The sequence below is a fragment of the Pleurodeles waltl genome, chromosome 4_1 (assembly GCF_031143425.1).
Source record: "Pleurodeles waltl isolate 20211129_DDA chromosome 4_1, aPleWal1.hap1.20221129, whole genome shotgun sequence".
In the NCBI taxonomy this organism is placed as follows: domain Eukaryota; kingdom Metazoa; phylum Chordata; class Amphibia; order Caudata; family Salamandridae; genus Pleurodeles; species Pleurodeles waltl.
In genome coordinates, this window is record NC_090442.1 from 772,262,329 (window position 1) to 772,275,970 (window position 13,642).

Consider the following 13,642-nt stretch of genomic DNA (forward strand, 5'->3'; position numbering starts at 1 on the left):
CCGTTCAATGGCATGTGTAGCTGCAGATACACATGCTGTGCATAGACTAGTAAGCAGTTATCTCCCCAAAAGCGGTGGTTCAGCCTGTAGGAGTTGAAGTAGTTTGGAATAATGTTCTTAGTACAGCTTGACCTACTGTTGCTTGTTGTGCAGTTAGCACATCTACACAGTAGTGCTTGGTAAATGTATGAGGCGTAGACCATGTCGCTGCCTTACATATTTCGTTCATTGGAATATTTCCTAGAAAGGCCATGGTAGCACCCTTCTTTCTGGTTGAGTGTGCCTTTGGTGTAATAGGCAGTTCTCTTTTAGCTTTAAGATAGCAGGTTTGAATGCACCTAACTATCCATCTAGCAATGCCTTGTTTTGAAATTGGATTTCCTGTATGAGGTTTTTGAAAGGCGATAAATAGTTGTTTTGTCTTTCGAATTAGTTTTGTTCTGTCAATGTAGTACATTAGTGCTCTTTTGATGTCTAATGTATGTAGTGCTCTTTCAGCTACAGAATCTGGCTGTGGGAAGAACACTGGTAATTCTACCGTTTGATTCAAGTGGAACGGTGAGATTACTTTTGGTAAAAATTTGGGATTTGTTCGTAGAACAACTTTATTTTTGGGTATTTGAATAAATGGTTCTTGAATGGTAAACGCTTGAATTTCACTCACTCTTCTTAGAGATGTGATGGCAATTAAAAATGCAACTTTCCACGTTAAGTATTGCATTTCACAAGAGTGCATGGGCTCAAAAGGTGGGCCCATGAGCCGTGTTAAGACAATGTTGAGGTTCCATGAAGGAACTGGTGGCGTTCTTGGTGGTATAATTCTCTTTAGGCCTTCCATAAACGCTTTTATGACTGGTATCCTAAATAATGAAGTTGAGTGCGTAATTTGCAGGTAAGCTGAAATTGCAGCAAGATGTATTTTTATGGAAGAGAAAGCTAGTTTTGCTTTTTGCAAATGTAGTAAGTATCCTACTATATCTTTTGTAGATGCGTGTAAGGGTTGAATTTGATTATTATGGCAGTAATAGACAAATCTTTTCCATTTATTTGCATAGCAGTGTCTAGTGGTAGGCTTTCTAGCCTGTTTTAGGACCTCCATACATTCTTGTGTGAGGTCTAAGTGTCCGAATTCTAGGATTTCAGGAGCCAAATTGCTAGATTCAGCGATGCTGGATTTGGATGCCTGATCTGTTGTTTGTGTTGTGTTAACAGATCTGGTCTGTTTGGTAGTTTGACATGAGGTACTACTGACGGGTCTAGTAGTGTTGTGTACCAAGGTTGCCTTGCCCATGTTGGTGCTATTAGTATGAGTTTGAGTTTGTTTTGACTCAACTTGTTTACTAGATATGGAAGGAGTGGGAGAGGGGGAAAAGCGTAAGCAAATATCCCTGACCAGTTCATCCATAGCGCATTGCCCGGAGACTGATGTTGTGGGTACCTGGATGCGAAGTTTAGGCATTTTGAGTTTTCCTTTGTTGCCAATAGATCTATTTGTGGTGTTCCCCAAATTTGGAAGTAAGTGTTCAGTATTTGTGGGTGAATCTTCCATTTGTGGATCTGTTGGTGATCCCGTGAGAGATTGTCTGCTAACTGATTCTGAATTCCTGGAATAAATTGTGCTATTAGGCGAATGTGGTTGTGAATCGCCCAATGCCATATTTTCTGTGTTAGGAGACACAACTGTGTTGAGTGTGTCCCTCCTTGTTTGTTTAGGTAGTACATTGTTGTCATGTTGTCTGTTTTGACAAGAATGTATTTGTGGGTTATCATGGGTTGAAATGCTTTCAGCGCTAGAAATACCGCTAACAGTTCTAGGTGATTTATGTGTAACTGTTTTTGCTGTATGTTCCATTGTCCTTGGATGCTGTGTTAATTGAGGTGTGCTCCCCACCCTGTCATGGAAGCATCTGTTGTTATCACGTATTGTGGCACTGGGTCTTGGAAAGGCCGCCCTTGATTTAAATTTATACTGTTCCACCATTGAAGCGAGATGTATGTTTAGCGGTCTATCAACACCAGATCTAGAAGCTGACCCTGTGCTTGTGACCATTGTGATGCTAGGCACTGTTGTAAGGGCCGCATGTGTAACCTTGCATTTGGGACAATGGCTATGCATGAGGACATCATGCCTAGTAGTTTCAGTATTATTTAGACTTGTACTTTTTTGTTTTGGATACAAGGTTTGTATTACATTGTGAAATGTTTGTACTCTTTGTGGACTTGGAGTAGCAATCCCTTTTGCTGTGTTGATTGTTGCTCCTAAGTATTGCTGTGTTTGGCACGGCTGCAGGTGTGACTTTGCGTAGTTGATCGAGAAACCTAGTTTGTGTAGGGTTTCTATGACATATTTTGTGTGTTGTGAACACCGTTTTAGCGTATTGGTTTTGATTAACCAATCGTCTAGGTATGGGAACACATGTATTTGCTGCCTTCTGATATATGCAGCTACTACTGCCAGGCATTTTGTAAAAACTCTTGGCGCAGTTGTTATTCCGAATGGCAACACTTTGAATTGGTAATGTATCCCTTGGAATACAAACCTTAGGTACTTTCTGTGTGAAGGATGTATTGGTATATGGAAATATGCATCCTTTAGGTCTAGTGTTGTCATGTAGTCTTGTTGTTTGAGCAGTGGGATTATGTCTTGTAGAGTAACCATGTGAAAATGGTCTGATTTGATGTAGGTATTTAATGTTCTGAGATCTAGTATCGGTCTCAGGCTCTTGTCCTTTTTGGGTATCAGGAAGTACAGCGAGTAAACTCCTGTGTTTAATTAATCTTTTGGTACTAATTCTATTGCTTCTTTCTGTAGCAATGCCTGAACTTCTAGTCCTAGAAGATCTATATGTTGTTTTGACATATTGTGTGTTTTCGGTGGGACGTTTGGAGGGAATTTGAGAAATTCTATGCAATAACCATGCTGGATAATTGCTAAGACCCAAGTGTCTGTTGTTATTTCCTCCCAATGTGTGTAAAACTTGGTTAGTTTCCCCCCCCACAGGTGTTATGTGTTGGGGATTTGTGACCTTGAAGTCACTGTTTGTTTTGAGGAGTTTTGGGACTTTGGAACTTTCCTCTGTTTCTTTGAAACTGTCCTCCTCTATATTGTCCCCGAAAACCTCCCCGCTGATACTGGCTCTGGTAAGTGGGCTTTGTTTGTGAGGTTGTGGCTTCTGTGGTTTGCTCTCGAAACCCCCATCGAAATTGTGTTTTTCGAAATGTGCCTCTGCTCTGCGGGGAGTAGAGCGCGCCCATGGCTTTGGCCGTGTCAGTGTCTTTTTTAAGTTTTTCAATTGCAGTGTCCACCTCCGGCCCAAACAACTGCTGTCCGTTGAATGGCATATTCAGCACAGCTTGCTGTATCTCTGGTTTAAATCCTGATGTACGCAGCCATGCATGCCTCCTTATCGTTACTGCTGTGTTGACAGTTCTAGCAGCTGTGTCTGCAGCATCCATTGCTGATCGAATTTGATTATTGGAGATATTTTGTCCCTCTTCGACCACTTGCTGCGCTCTTTTTTGAAACTCCTTTGGCAAGTGTTCAATAAGGTGTTGCATCTCGTCCCAATGGGCCCTATCATATCTGGCTAGCAAAGCTTGCGAATTTGCAATACGCCACTGGTTTGCTGCCTGTGCCGCCACCCTTTTGCCTGCCGCGTCGAATTTTCTACTCTCTTTATCTGGAGGTGGCGCGTCTCTTGACGTATGAGAGTTGGCTCTTTTGCGCGCTGCTCCAACTACAACAGAGTCTGGTGATAGCTGTTGTGTGATGTACACTGGGTCTGTTGGTGGCGGTTTATATTTTTTATCTACTCTTGGAGTAATGGCTCTCCCTTTGACAGGCTCTTCAAACACTTGTTTGGAGTGTTTTAGCATTCCGGGCAACATTGGCAGACTTTGATATTGACTGTGCGTAGACGACAGTGTATTAAAAAGGAAGTCATCTTCAATAGGTTCTGAGTGAAGGCTGACATTGTGAAATGCTGCTGCCCTTGATACCACTTGAATGTAGCCTGTACTATCCTCAGGTGGCGAGGGTCTTGCTGGATAGCATTGAGGACTATTGTCTGACACTGGTGCGTCGTAAAGGTCCCATGCGTCAGGGTCATCTTGACTCATCCCCGTATGTGTTGGGGATTGCATCATTGGTGGAGTGGCTACTGGTGATAGTTGTGGAGTGTGATGTGGGGTTGGTGGTGGTGTTATTTGTTTAGCCACTTTTGCTTGTGGCTGTTTGTCCTTGTCCTTGCCTTGGAAGGCAAGTTTTCGTTTCATTCTGATTGGGGGGGAAGAGTGCTGATCTTCCCTGTATCTTTCTGAATAAAGAGCCGCCTTTGCGTGTGATCTGGCTCTATTGTCTGTAATTCTTCTTCAAATCTGTGTGTCTTCATTTGAAAGGACAGTCCTTGTTCCTCTGAATAGGAACTAATTTTCGGTTCGGAGGCCAGATGTTTCGGCACCGAAACCTTTTCTGCTGCTTTTTTCGGCTCTGACAAAATCTTTTTGCTTTTCGGCGTAGTGCCCTCTCGGTGCCGACCAATTTCGATGCCGCTGTCTCGGTGGCAAATCTTTTCGGAGCCACTCTCTCGGGCCCGAGATTGCTGCATGCCTGTATCTCGACCGGAGTCGGAGGACTTCGACACCAGCTCGCCCTTTTTCGGTGCCGATGGACGGTCACCTAACTTTCGGGTTAAGCCATGGCCTGTTGGCGGTGGCGTCCCCTGGGCTTTGGCAGTCTTTTCGTGAGTTTTTTGTTTCGACGTCTTACTCACGGTTTTCGGCGTTTCTTCGGGATCGACCTCCTCCGAGTCCGAATCCTGGATGGAGAATGTTTCTTTCTCCTCCTCGAAACACTCTTGTCCTGTCGGCGCCGACGCCATTTGCAGTCTTCTTGCTCTTCGGTCCCGGAGTGTCTTCCTCGACCGAAACGCTTGACAGGCCTCACAAGTATCCTCCTTGTGTTCTGGTGACAAACACAAGTTACAGACCAGGTGTTGATCTGTATATGGATACTTGTTATGGCATTTTGGACAGAAGCGGAATGGGGTCCGTTCCATCAGCCTTGAAGAGACACGTGGCCGGGCCGACCAGGCCCCGATGGGAATCGAAAAACCCCGAAGGGCCACCGGAGCTCTTCTCAAGTCGGTGTCGATCTGTTGTAACTAACCCGATACCGAACGCAAACAATACCGACGATTTTTCCGAGATTCTAACTAACTTTCCGACCCGAAACACGGAGCAAAAAGGAACACGTCCGAACCCGATGGCGGAAAAAAAACAATCTAAGATGGAGTCGACGCCCATGCGCAATGGAGTCGAAATGGGAGGAGTCCCTCGGTCTCGTGACTCGAAAAGACTTCTTCGAAGAAAAACAACTTGTAACACTCCGAGCCCAACACCAGATGGCGGGATGTGCACAGCATGTGTATCTGCAGCTACACATGCCATCGAACATATATTTTTCTATATAAAAACCTATTGGCCTGGAATCGTCTTTGAGTGTGTGTTCCTCATTTAGTGCCTGTGTGTGTACAACAAGTTCTTAACACTACCCTCTGATAAGCCTACTGCTCGACCACACTACCACAAAATAGAGCATTAGAATTATCTCTTTTTGCCACTGTCTTACCTCTAAGGGGAACCCTTGGACTCTGTGCATGCTATTTCTTACTTAGAAATAGTATATACAGAGCCAACTTCCTACAACTATTGTGTGGACATCCAAATGCATTAAGAAGCCCAAGTGGGACAGAGGTACTACAGCACCTATTTGCAAGCTCATCATTTCTCCCCAACCAATCCAAATAAAGTGGAATCCACTACACAATCTAATGCACAGCATGTGAATTAAGAAAAGGACTCTGCAAGGAAATGCCTCCTTGGCATGGTTACCCCCTGACTTTTTGCCTTTTGCTGATGCCAGTTATGACTGAAAGTGTGCTGGGACCCTGATAACCAGGCCCCAGCACCAGTGTTCTTTCCCTGAACTGTACCTTTGCTTCCACAATTGGCACAGCCCTGGCACCCGATAAGTCCCTTGTTAATGGAACCCCCTGGTACCAAGGGCCCTGATACCAGGGAAGGCCTCTAAGGGCTGCCGCATGTCTTATGCCAACCTAGGGACCCCGCACTCAGCACATGCAAGCTGCCTCACATCTTGTGTGTGCTGGTGGGGAGAAAATGACTAAGTCGACATGGCACTCCCCTCAGAGTGCCATGCCAACCTCACACTGCCTGTGGCTTAGGTAAGTCACCCCTCCAGCAGGCCTTACAGCCCTAAGGCAGGGTGCACTATACCACAGGTGAGGGCATATGTGCATGAGCACTATGCCCCTACAGGGTCTAAGCAAAACCTTAGACATTGTAAGTGCAGGGTAGCCATAAGAGTATATGGTCTGGGAGTTTGTCAAACACAAAATCCACAGTTTCATAATGGCTACACTGAAATCTGGGAAGTTTGGTATCAAATTTCTCAGCACAATAAATGCACACTGATGCCAGTGTGGAATTGAATGTAAAATACACCCAGAGGGCATCTTAGAGATGCCCCCTGAATACCAGTCCGACTCCATGTGCTAGGCTGACCAGTTTCTGCCAGCCTGCCACAACCAGACGAGTTGCTGGCCACATGGGGAGAGTGCCTTTGTCACTCTGTGGCCAGGAACAAAGCCTTTACTGGGTGGAGGTGCTTCTCACCTCCCCCTGCAGGAACTGTAGCACCTGGCGGTGAGCCTCAAAGGCTCACCCCTTTTGTTACTGTGCCACAAGGCATCCCAGCTAGTGGAGATGCTCGCCTCTCAGGCCAATGCCCCCACTTTTGGCGGCAAGGCTTGAGGAGATAATGAGAAAAAGAAGGAGGAGTCACCCACCAGTCAGGACAGCCCTTAAGGTGTCCTGAGCTGAGGTGACCCCTGCCTTTAGAAATCCTCCATCTTAAGTTTGGAGGATTACCTCAATAGAATTAGGGATGTGCCCCCCTCCCCTCAGGGAGGAGGCACAAAGAGGGTGTAGCCACCCTCCAGGACAGTAGCCATTGGCTACAGCCCCCCAGACCTAAACACATCCCTAAAATTAGTATTTAGGAGCACCCCAGAACGCAGGAAAGGAGATTCCTGCAACCTGAAACAAGAAGGACTGCTGACCTGAAAGCCCTGCAGAGACGACAACTGCTTTGGCCCCGGCACTACCGCCCTGTCTCCTGACTCGAAGAAAACTGCAACAGCAAAGCACCCGCAGGGACCAGCGACCTCTGAAGCCTCAGAGGACTGCCCTGAACCTAAGGACCAAGAAACTCCTGTGAGCAGCAGCTCTGCTCAACAACAGCAACAACTTTGCAACTTTCTTGCAACTTTTAAAGACCTCACTCTTCCCGCCGGAAGCGTGAGACTTCACCTTCTGCACCCGACGCCTCCGGCTTGAGCTCAACACCACAGGGATGACTCCCAGGTGACTGCGACCTCGTGAGTAGCCCGAGATGACCGCCCTGGAGCCCCACAGCGACGCATGCAGAGAGAATCCAGAGGCTCCCCCTGACCGCAACTGCCTGTAACAAGGAACCCAACGCCTTGGCCAAGCACTGCACCCGCAGCCGCAGCCCCCAGGACCAGGAGGAACCGAACCTCGGTGCAGGAGTGACCCATCACCAGGCGACCCTCTGCCTAGCCCAGTCGGTGGCTGGCCCGAGAAGCCCTCCTGTGCCCTGCCTGCACTGCCAGAGTGATCCCCGGGTCCCTCCATTGATTTCAATTACAAACCCAACGCCTGCTTTTCACACTGCACCCGGCCGCCCCTGTGCCACTGAGGGTGAGTTTTGTGTGCCTACTTGTGTCCCACCCAGTGCTTTACAAAACCCCCCTGGGTCTGCGCTCCGAAGACGCAGGTACTTACCTGTAGGCAGACTGGAACCGGAGTACCCCTGTTCTTCAAAGGCACCTATGTGTTTTGGACACCTCTTCGACCTCTGCACCTGACCGGCCCTGAGCTGCTGGTGTGGTAACTTTGGGGTTGCCTTGAACCCCCAATGGTGGGCTGCCTATGCCCAGGAATTTATACTTGTAAGTGTCTTACTTAACTGACAAACTATTACTTACCTCCCCCAGGAACTGTTGATTTGTGCACTGTGTCCACTTTCAAAACAGCTTATTGCCATTTTTACTAAAACTGTGTATGCTATTGCTCTAATTCAAAGTTCCTAACTTACCTGTGTGGAGTACCTTGCATTTTTAGATATTTACTTAAATCTTGAACTTCCGGTTCTTAAAATAAATTAAGAAAATATATTTTTCTATATAAAAACTATTCCTTGGAGTCAAGTCTTTGAGTATGTGTTCCTCATGTATTGCCTGTGTGTGTACAACAAATGTTTAACACTACCATCTGATAAGCCTACTGCTCGACCACATTACCACAAAATAGAGCATTAGAATTATCTAATTTTTACACTATCTTACTTCTAAGGGGAACCATTGGACTCTGTGCACACCATCTCTTACTTTGAGATAGTATATGCAGAGCCAACTTCCTACAGGGCTTTATTGCAAAATGCACACAGAGGACATCTTAGAGATACCCACTGTATTTTACCCAAACCTTTAGTGCAGGACCGACCAAGCTGTGCCAGTCTGCAACTAACAGACAAGTTTCTGACCCCGTGGGGTGAGAGCCTTTGTGCTCTCCGAGGCCAGAAACAAAGCCTGCATTGGCTGAGAGGTGCTTCACACCTCCAACCTGCGGGAACTCTAACACTTGGCGGTGAGCCTCAAAGGCTCAGGCCTCCTGTTACAATGCCCCAGGGCACTCCAGCTAGTGGAGGTGCCTGCTGTAGGAAAGAAGCCTCTTTTTAGCATGGTTACCCCCCACTTCTTGCCTGATATCAGTGTGTTTTGACTGTGTTCACTGGGATCGTGCTAACCAGGACGACAGTGACTGCTTTCTCACCCCTTAAACCTGGTTGCTTGGACCTCAAACACCCCACATTTGGCATACTGGTGCCCCTTTATAAGTCCCTAGCATATGGTACCCAGGGCACTGGGGTACTGGGGCACTGGGGCACTGGGGCACTAGGGCACTGGGGCACTAGGGCACTAGGGCCCCCCCCACCCCCCATGGGCTGCAGCATGTATTATGCCACCCATGGGGAGCCCATGCAAAGTGTATCTGCAGGCCTGTCATTGCAGCCTACGTGAAAGAGTGCGTGCACCCTTTTCACTATAGGTCACTGCACCAGGTCATTGTAAGTCACCCCTATGGTAGGCTCTCTTAGCCCAAAAGGTAGGATGCAGGTACCTGTGTGTGAGAGCACCCATGCATGAGCACAGGTACCCCCACGAACTCCAGTTCCATTTTCATGGACGTCGGGAGTACGAGGACGCTATTTTACGCATGTACTGGACATAGATCACTACCTATGTCAAGCTACGTAACAGAAAGTCCGAACCTAGGCATGCTTTGTATTAAAAATGTCAGAATCATACCCCAAAACTGTTGCCAGTATTGGAAGTATGATTCCATGCACTCTGGGGGCTCCTTAGAGGATTCCCCCCGCATTGCTCCTACAAGCTTTCTGAGGTTTTCCGGACAGCCCAAGCTGCTACCACCCTCAGACAGGTTTCTGCCCTCCTGAAGCTTGAACAGCTCAAGCCTAGGAAGGAAGAACAAACTATACCTTTTGGGAGAGGGCGGTAACCCCCTCTCCCTTTGGAAATAGGTGTTACATGGCTTGGGAGGGGTAGCCTCCCCAAGCCACTGGTATGCTTTGAAGGGCACATTTGTTGCCCTCTTTGCATAAACCAGTCTGTCCCGGTTCGGGGACCTCCAGTCCCTGCTCTGGCACAAAACTGGACTGGCAGTGATGACCCCCCTGTAAATCACCACCCCGGGGGTGGTGCCTAGAGCTCCTTCAGAGGGCTCCATAATTCCTCCATCTTCAATCAAAGGTGGGCAGAGGCCTCTGGGTGCATCTGAGTAGCCAGGTCAGGCAGATGACGTCAGAGGCCCCTCCTGATCAAATACCCCTTCCAGGGCTATTTAGGGTCACCCTCTTCAGTGGGTCATCAGATTCGACTCGCAAGACTCCAGCAGGACTCCTCTGCACATCTACTTTGACTTCTGGCCACTGGGACAGCAACTGGACTCCACAGGAATCTACAATCTGCAGCTCCAGCGACTACTTCACATTGCAACATTGTTTCTCTGGCTCCTTCCACCTTCTGCAACATTTCCCAGGCTGTGCATCCTCTGCAGGCGGCAGGTCTTCAGTCTGCACGTGAAAGAAGAAGGAATCTCCCTTGGAGTGAATGAGTCACTTCCCTTCATCTGCAGGCACCAACTGCAACGATGACTGGCTGTGTGGATCTCCACTCATCCTGAGCTGTGTGGATCCTGCATCACGGGTGGTGGTCTGGAGTGGTCAACTTCGTCCTCTCTGCCAGCTGCCCAACTTTGGTGGAGTTAAGCCCTTCCCACGCAGGACAGTACACCGTGCCCCGCGTCTCTTGCAGCTACCAAGGCTTGTTGGCATCTCCTCCAAGGGATCTTCAGGCTCCGTGTAGCCCCAGCACTCTTCCCTGCGACGCACAGCACTCTGCGTGCTTCTCCTGTGGCGTGGGACTCTTATTCAGCTGGGTGGTGCATTATCCTTCTTTTCAGTCCTTTTGGTAGTTTGGGGAAAAACCAGTAACTTACTCCTTTCTTCCTGGTCGCTGGGGGCACTTACCACTTGGGGTCCCTAGTTTCTCCAGATCCCAACCTACAGATTCCACTTACCTGGGTGGGGGTCCTGCATTCGCTTTCCTATTTTTTTTGTATGAGGTTTGTGCTCCCCTAGGGTCACTATTGTCTATTGCTATTGCACTGTTTTCTATTGCTTTTTAGGCCTATTTCTGACTACTAGTGTACATATTTGGTGTGTTTTACTTACCTCCCATTTGAAGGAGTTGCCTATCAAGTATTTATTTTATTTGAATTCATTCGGTCTAGAAATCTAGACCATTTAGAGTAACAAAGATAACAATCATACATGATAAATAATATTTGTTAAAAATCGTGATAGCAGTATAAAAAACAATAATAATCAGGACAGTATAACAATAAAATCAACAGGACTAAGTTTTTGATCACAGATAAAAGTACAATAAATAGGACATGGTTAAAAAAGGTAAGAGAAAAAAGATAAAAACTAGGATATAAAATGTTGTCTAACATACCAATGTGTGCAGCTATCTCCCGTAAGACCTGGCCCTCGTCAATCCAAAAAAACAAATAGAGTTCCCATTTAGATATAGGATACTTTATCAAGAAGCCTATCAGATTTCAGCTATAAAAATGGCTCTATAAGCTTATACAATCTCTATTGTTCATATAGAGGGCAACAAGTTCCTGCTAAAAATTCCTACTGATACTACTAGAAAATAACAGTTGAGACTCCTTCTGTGGACTAATGTCAGGATGGCTCACATGCCCTTTGATACAATAAACCTACGACGGATGTACCAGGCCTCCGATAGATATTTGGTAACTGTAATAGCTACCACGGAGGATGAGTCATATGTACAGATTCTGGTGGCGTTTGCTCTATCCTGTAATGACATGTTTTTGCAGAGGGGAATGATCCACCTCCCTCTGGGACTCTTATACAAAGGGCAGAAAAATAGTATATGCTCTATTGTTTCTTTGCAGTTTTGGCAAGAGATACATCTATCATTTGAAGCGATGTTAGATGACCAGTGAGCCGTAAAACCATTGGTAGGCAGTGTACCATATCTTAGCTGGAGATATAGAGCCCGGGCGTACGGAGGCATGGGAAGGTTCAAGAAATTCTCAGCCCAGGGCTCGTGCTCGAGTTGGAGAAATTCCATTGTTAGCCTGCCCGCCCCCTTTTGATGCAAGGAGTCTTCATTAACTTTCTCCCAATATCTTTTTGTAACAAGTTTCCTTGCATTATCGGGGATTTGATCCGGATATTTCCAGTAGTAAGGAAAACCTATTTTGTCCCAGGCAGATTTCATCTTCAGCCATGGAATTTTCTCCAGTGCCTGGGGGGCGGCTATGAGCTCTCTTATAGCCAGCCTATATGGTTCGAGTTCAACAGATTTCCATAAACGAATCCAATAGGAGAGAGGCCTTAGGGCCGCTGTGGTTTTGATACTATTTAAACCTAGGTCAAGCCTTAGAGGGGTCATTGGTGAGCCCATACCTAACCGGGAAATCTGTCTAAGGAAATGATTTTCCTTGGTTTGCAGAGTGTCCAGGTTTTTGTGGGACCCCCAAAGTTCTGCTCCATAAAGGGCCGCTGCTCTGATTTGGACATTGTAAATCTCCGCAAGTATGTTCAAGGGGGGGCTCGGAGCCTTTCTCGATCTACGGACAAGGGCCCCCGCCTCTTTGGCTTATAATGAGAGCCCCTTTGTCAATGGCTGCCTTCCATTTGCCTGTGGTCGATAGTCTGAAACCCAAATAATCCAACTCTTCTACTTTCTCCAACGCAATCGAGTTCATTTCTATACTAACGCGCGGTTGTTTCTTGGAGGTACTATATATCATGAGTTTTGTCACTGCAATAAACACAGAATTGATTGATCAAGTTTTGGATTCCCAATGGCGATTTTGATATCAAAATTGTATCATCTGCATATAGCAGATTTGGGATTTTTTTCCCAACCAGTTTAGGTGAATCATTTGTACAGTTCTCTAAGTAGTGGATGCAATTATTGATATATAGCAGAAAAAGAGTGGGTGCCAGGACACATCCCTGTCTAACTCCTTTTTTAATAGCTACGGGGTCAGTCAACTCACCCCCCTGGCCACATCTAATTTGAGCGAAAGTATTTTCATGCAGTTGAGCAATGAGTTTCAGGAGACCAGATGGCACTCCCATATTTGATAATGTTGACCACAGCAGGTTCCTGGGGATCAAATCAAATGCGGCTCTGAGGTCTATGAAGACCACATAGAGATTACCCCTCCCCAGGTCAACATTCTTCCATTTTATTGACATGAATCTTAGGGCTTGGTCAACTGTACTCACTGCAGGTCTGAATCCTGCTTGTAGGTCAGAAAGAGCTTCAGACTCCATAATCCATTCCTCAAGATGGAGCAGAAGATGTTTTGCATAGATTTTTTGGGGGTTATCAAGGAGACTAATCGGACGATAATTGGCAGGGGTATTCGGATTTCCTTTTTTAAAAATGGGTACTATTTCAGCCCCTTTCTAAGTAGGTGGAGCGGGGGCCCCCGCTGCAATTGCATTGCAGATAAGGTTGAGATATGGTGCCCATATATTGGGTCTTGATTTGTATAGATCGCTTGGAATCTTATCTGGGCCAGGGGCCTTTCCCCATTTCAAAGAATCAAGTACTTCTTGTAACTGTGTCTCTAAAATAAAGTACCTTTATTTTTGCAACACTGTGTGGTTCTTTCATGTATGTAAGTGTTGTGTGACCATAGTGGTATTGCATGAGCTTTGCATGTCTCCTAGATAAGCCTTGGCTGCTGATCCACAGCTACCTCTAGAGAGCCTGGCGTCCAGACACTGCCTACACTTCACAAACAGGGGAACGCTGGACCTTGTATAAGGTGTCAGTACCACAGATACCCACCACAGACCAGGCCAGCTTCCTACAACCACCCCCCCAGACAAAGCCTC

At 46.7% G+C, this 13,642-nt stretch overlaps 1 protein-coding gene across 11 annotated transcripts in view; it reads right to left on the reverse strand.

Annotated features, from left to right (window-relative positions):
• SBF1 (SET binding factor 1) overlaps nt 1-13,642 on the reverse strand; it is a 1,129,538-nt gene that overhangs the window by 699,563 nt on the left and 416,333 nt on the right. The gene's annotated exons all lie outside the window — the stretch shown is intronic.